The sequence below is a fragment of the Cheilinus undulatus genome, linkage group 3 (assembly GCF_018320785.1).
Source record: "Cheilinus undulatus linkage group 3, ASM1832078v1, whole genome shotgun sequence".
Lineage (NCBI taxonomy): Eukaryota > Metazoa > Chordata > Actinopteri > Labriformes > Labridae > Cheilinus > Cheilinus undulatus.
The window spans coordinates 15823973-15829972 of record NC_054867.1 but is presented as its reverse complement, the minus strand read 5'-3'; the positions used below and the strand labels follow the sequence as shown (position 1 = coordinate 15829972).

Genomic DNA, 6000 nt, shown 5'->3' with positions numbered 1-6000 from the left:
AAAGGGTTATAAGTGGCTACAAAAATGCACAAAACTGGTTGAAAAGTTGCAAAAATGATCAGATGAAGTTGTTAAAAAGTAGTAAAAATCCCCAAAGTTTTAACAGATGTGCCAAGAGAGGCAAAAATGGTTCAAACACATTATAAAAAATGGGTTTTAATGTGGCAGAAAGTTGCAGAACTGTCCAGATAATGTGGGTATGACAGGTTAAAAGTGGCAGAAACAAGTTAAAAGTGGAAAAAGTGGAAAATACTTGTGAGAAAGTGGTGAGGCAAAAATTGGTTACATTAGGCAAAAGGGTGGAAACTGGTGAAAAGCGGTTAAAAAGTAGTGAAAAATTATTTAAAAAAAGGAAAAGATAGGCAAAAATGATTTAGGCAGGTAAAATTGGGATAAAAAAGAAAGTGTTATAAGTGGCAATAAAAAGCAAAAATGGCCAGATAAACCGGTAAAAACAGGTTGAAAAGTGGCAAAAATGGGTTAAGAAAATGGGATGAAAATAGTGAAAAGTGGTTTAAAAAACGGGTTAAACAGGCAAAAATGGGTAATGAAAGGGAAAATGGATTAAATGGGGCAAGCAGTTGAATATAATGGCCAGATAAAAAAATGGGTTAAAAAGTGGCAAAAATAGGTGGAAAATGGTGAAAAATGGTTAAAGAGTGGCCAAAAAAATGAACAGTGGCACACATGGGTTAATGAGGCATATGGGGCAAAGACATTCAAAAATGGGGTGCAAAAAAAATTCAAAAATAGTCCAGTTAGACGATTTTAGAGCGGTGAAAATGAGTCCAATGTAGAAAAAAATGGGCTATAGGTGGTTGAAAGATACAAAACTGACTGAAAACAGAGGTGAAAAGCAGTTAAAAAGTGTCATGAATAAACACCGGAACCCAATAATAGCTTGACTACTTTTCTGCTTCAAAATGACGTAACTGTTAGCTAGGATGCTAGCACCAATGCTACTGATCCAACACACATACATTAATATCATCAATAAATCAGGACTGGGGAGGGCCCTTCTCTGTTTTTTTCAGGGGCCCAGCTAATTCTGTGGGCAGGCCTGTGTGCAGTACATGTGTGCAGGAGGCGGAAGTAATGCTACTATGTTCAAGTCTAATTGACAGAAGATGACCTGCAAACTGATCTGGTGCCTGCTTTCCCCAGAGCATCGGCTCAATCAATAATAAATATAATCCAGCTGCATTCTGTGCAGCAGAAACCGGGTTTGTCCTCAGATATTCTCAACTATTGTACCAATATGACAGGTGTGTGTGAGGAGAGGGACAGCGTGTGAATTTTGGGGGCATATGAGTGATTTATTGCGTACATGTGTGTGACAGAGTAAGGGGGAGAGAGAGAGAGAGAGAGAGAGAGAGAGAGAGAGACTGTATGAATCAAATGGCTGCTCATCTAATCTCTCAAAGTGACGGAGTTCCATCATACTGTTGTTGGGGCAGTGGGGGAGGGGGATATTTGGTTTAGCTCTATGAAAAAAAAAAAAGAAATGGGCTGGTCCACCTAGTGCTTTCTTCACAGACGCCTACATGATAATCCCAATCTGTGGCCATTAGTGGGCTGAGAGAGCAAGCAAGGGAGAGAGTTCAGCAGAGAGAGAGTGACACAGAGAGTAAGTGAGAGTAAGGGGGTGATGGTGGTGGTGGAGGGAGTGCCTGGACAGAGATGCACGCAGAGGAAAAAGGACGACAGAGGGGGAGAGAGAGAGAGAGAGAGAGAGAGAGAGAGCTTTTAAGGGATTTGTCAGTGATTTGTAGAATCTCACTGCTGTTATACTGCTTTTTTTTTCACCACCATTTCTTGACTTTGCAATGATACTACATCCTGAAGCCTCAAAAGTCAGTGTTATCTTTTATTCTTTATAATCTGAAGTTACTTATTTTCCCCCTGCGTTGGTCTCAGTGTGTTCTGGTTATTTTGGAGGGTGCACAGCGGCTGTCTGAGATGACAGAGGATTTACTTTTGCTGAGGAGAGGAGAGCCGTGCCTCTAAATATAAAGTCACGTTTTGCACCATGGACGGAGGCCTATTTGGAAGAGTTCACGTGATGGATAAATTGAAGACTGGTCGATGAAGAATGGACAGGTAAGAAGTTTTTTTTTTCTACTTGTGGATTGCCTAAAAAGTCCAGGTCTGCAACAGTTGAGTGATTACTGAAGCTTAGATGTGTGCAGATTTTATGCTCTTACTGATATTGATAATCTTTCCTAGAAGTTTCTGTAATTCCAGCACCAAAGGGGAATTACAGACATGTAGACAGATTCAGCATCATAAATGAGTTTAAACATGAATCACAATTTAGAAAAAGAAAATCCATAGGCACTGTTATAGTGTTAGCTTTATTTATCTAAGACATTTGAACTTAAATTTTATTAAAAGTGACCCCAGTATGATGGTTTGGTATGCATGGTAATCTTAAATACATTAACACATTTGCTAAAAGCATTCAAAGTCTGTGGTTTCTTTTATTCATTGATATTCCTGCAGATAAAATTAACCTGCTCCAACTTTTGGAGCATGAAATGCTGTAAAGCTTTGGTCGATGTTTTGTGTTCTGCAAAATTTATAGTGTTTTCCATCATGGGCTCTCAGCTCTCCATGATAAAAGCTTCCAACTTTCACTCGTCTGCACACTCGCTTATCCTGGATCCTAAAAATCTTCTCCTTGACTACAGCCTTTCTTTGGTGTTAACATATGTAGCTTTTATGCAAGCCTTTTAAGTTTGAATGCCGTGCACCAAAAGACAAGAGATCCATGGGATGAGAGCGTATGTGAAAAGAAACTCTCAAGTGTGTGTCAACCCTACACCTTTCTATTGCCAGGTCTACCATTACAGTGATTTTTTGCATAAAAAATATAACAAAACATTTTGTGTGTCAATACAGAAATCTCCGTTTTTTAAATAGTACGATTTTCCTCAAATATTGGTACATACTATGCATATGAAAAGTATCTATCTTTTGGATGTTTACCCTTTTAGTGATTTTTATAAATCAGTCATGGTCAAGATAATAATTTTGTTTTTACAAAAAACAGGTCTTTAATATCAAAGTGAAAACTAAGTTCTACAAAGTATTTTTAATTGAATAAAACATATAATGTAAAATAAGTGGCCGCATAAATGTTCATCCCCTTCTAGTCGGTATTCAGTAGATGCACCTTTGGCTGTAGTCACAGCACCGAGTCTGAGTGGACAGGTCTCAAACAGGCTTTCACATCTGGACGCAATTTCACGCCATTCGTCTTTGCAAAACTGCTCAAGCTCTGTCAGGCTCCAAGGGGATCAGGTGTGAGCAGCCCTTTTCAAGTACAGCCACAAATTTTACATTGGATTGAAGTCTGGGCTTTGACTCAGACACTTCAGCGCATTTACCCTGCTGTCCTTAAACAATTTCTATGAAAATAAATCTTCTCAAGTCATATTTCTTTTGCAGAATTCATTTTACCCTCCACCTTTAGAAGCCGTCCAGGGCTGACTGAAGAGGAGCATCCCAACAGCATGATGCTGCCACTACCATGCTTTACAGTGGGGATGTTTGCAATGTGTTTATAGCGTCTTGTCTGATGGCTAAAAAGCACCATTTCAGTCTTTCTTCCACTAGATCTTGGAGTCTTCCACATGACTGACTCTTGTCAAACTCTTGTTGAAATTAAATACAGGTTTTCTTCAAAAGTGGCTTTCTTCCATAAAGCTTTGACTGGTGAGAACCCGAGTGGCAGTTGTGTACGCAGAGTCTCTCCCATCTCAGTTACTGAAGCTTTTAACTCCTTCAGAGTAGTCATAGGTGTCTTGGTGGCCTCTCTCAATAGTCTCCTTCTTGCACAGTCACTCAGTTTGTGAAGACAGCCTGAACTAGACAGATTTACACATGTGCCACAATCCTCCTATTTATTGACAATGGATTTAACGTAATGCTGGGGGTTGTTCAGTTATTGGAATTTTTGCCTGACTTATACTTTTAATTAACCATTTTCTCTGAGTTTCTTGGAGTGTTCTTTTGTCTTCATGGTGTAATGGTAGCCAGGAATACTGATTAACCAATGACTGGACCTTCCAGACACAGGTGTCTTTAAACTTACACTATACTCTACTTATCATTTGGGACACATTCACTGCCCTCAGGTGATCCCCATTTCACTAATTATGAGACCACTAACACCAATTGTTGGACTTCTGTTGAATTAGGTCACTCATTTTAAAGGGGACGAACATTTTCACAATCATTTATTTCAACGTACATATTTTTATGAATTTAAAACTGACATTACTTTGTAGAAATCTGTTGTCCCTTTGACATTAAAGATTTTTTTTGTATTTTTTTTCATGTAAAGAAAGCCCAATCATATTGACCATGATTGATTTATAAACGTGATAAAAAGTTTAACAAGGGAGTGAATACTTTTTGTAGGCACTGTGTAAAGAAAGCTACAGGCATGTTCTGCAAAGGTACCAAACGTTAATGAAGTGATCAAAAACTTTTCTCCAGGGGCACAAATAGCCTAGAGGTTAGGATGCACCCCATGTATGAAACTTGAACTTCCATGGGGGTTGAATCCTGTGACCCCCTTCCTTCCTTGTATGTCATAACCCACTCTCTCGCCCTGGTTTCCCACACTTTACACAGCGGTCGTTATGATACTTTTGAGGCCCCAGGCAAAGAACAATATAAATTCCTTTTCTGTTTAGCCTAAAGCAATCCTATCTAGTTAAGAAAAATATTTTGAAGCTTTGCTTTTCAGTTTCAAGGTCACACAAACACAAAACAGGATATGCCCAAATGTAAGCTAACAGTGCTTTCCCATCACTTCTTATTTGAGGAAAAAATGACTTAAAGATATGTGTATATGTAACTAAACATAACTGAAGGCAAGTTGTAGCTTAAAGTAATATATGTGCCTTACATTGCCTCATCTATTTACTCTATTTATTTTTTATGATTTTATAGCAGTTACATTTTATACTTTGATTTTATAGGTATCTACTTATTTTATGGTTCCAGCGTGTTTACTAATCATCGTTGCCCACCTCTAAAAATAGCTGTAGGTATTATTCATCAATACACCTTGTGATCTGCTGAACCCTTGTGCCATTGTAAGGAAGTTAGATTGTGAATGCTTCCTTAAGAGTCTTTTGCCCTGGCTGGATTCTGCTCATCACCTCTTTGCGAATCTTTTCGGGGTGATGATCTGCCAAGGGGCTCCTCACGCTACTCGTATTCCTTATTTATTTATTTACTTTTATTTGTCAGGGACCATGTACAGAAAAACATTAAACTCATCAGAGCAGAGATGCTCTGCACCAGATTATAGCTTTCTAGCTAATTTCCATCTGCAGTCCCTGTGGCAGGCAAAAGAGAAAATAAGGTATAGATATAAAGTGCATTTATGGTACAGAAAGTGCATAAAAGCATAGGGAAATACATTTTGTTCATAGAAAGTGCATACATTCAATTTTAGTGAAAAGACACAGATTTAAAACAAAGGCATACACTCACTCACACTCAATGGCATAGAAATATAATTATTAGAAGAATTAATGTTAAAAGACTAGTCTTATTGAATGTGTCACCACCATCTGGCAGTGTCTGCATATTGTTTTTATTTGTCCGTCACCTTTTTACTCCTCTTCACACCCTGAAACCAAAATGCAAGATTTCAAAGTTGCCTGAGCCTCCACAATCTCAAAAACTTGTCTCTCAGTTCTCCCTTGCCACTTTTAGCATCCATCATTTTTGTTCTGTTAGATCAAGCCAGCAAGTGGAGTGCAAAGGATGATGGGCATGCAAGGGCTGACGTTATCTGTAGTTGTCTCTTCACTCCATGCTGCTGCATTAAAAAAACACTTTTTTCCTGAAGACGTTTGAAACCATGACATGTCCATGGTGACATCGAGACGTTTCTTTCACCTGAATACTGTGAAATTAACAACACTGTTACATCCACCATAAACATCTGACTGCAGACCTCCACGGTGGGCGTTTTGG

The 6000-nt window shown here is 38.6% G+C and overlaps 1 protein-coding gene across 1 annotated transcript in view; it reads left to right on the top strand.

Moving 5' to 3' along the window:
- The first annotated feature begins 2044 nt into the window (after positions 1-2044).
- The window catches only part of grm6b (glutamate receptor, metabotropic 6b), a 30553-nt gene continuing 26597 nt past the window's right edge, over positions 2045-6000 (top strand). Inside the window, exon 1 of the mRNA XM_041783004.1 lies at positions 2045-2100. The gene's annotated coding sequence lies outside the window, so the exon portion shown is untranslated. The remainder of the gene's footprint in view (positions 2101-6000) is intronic.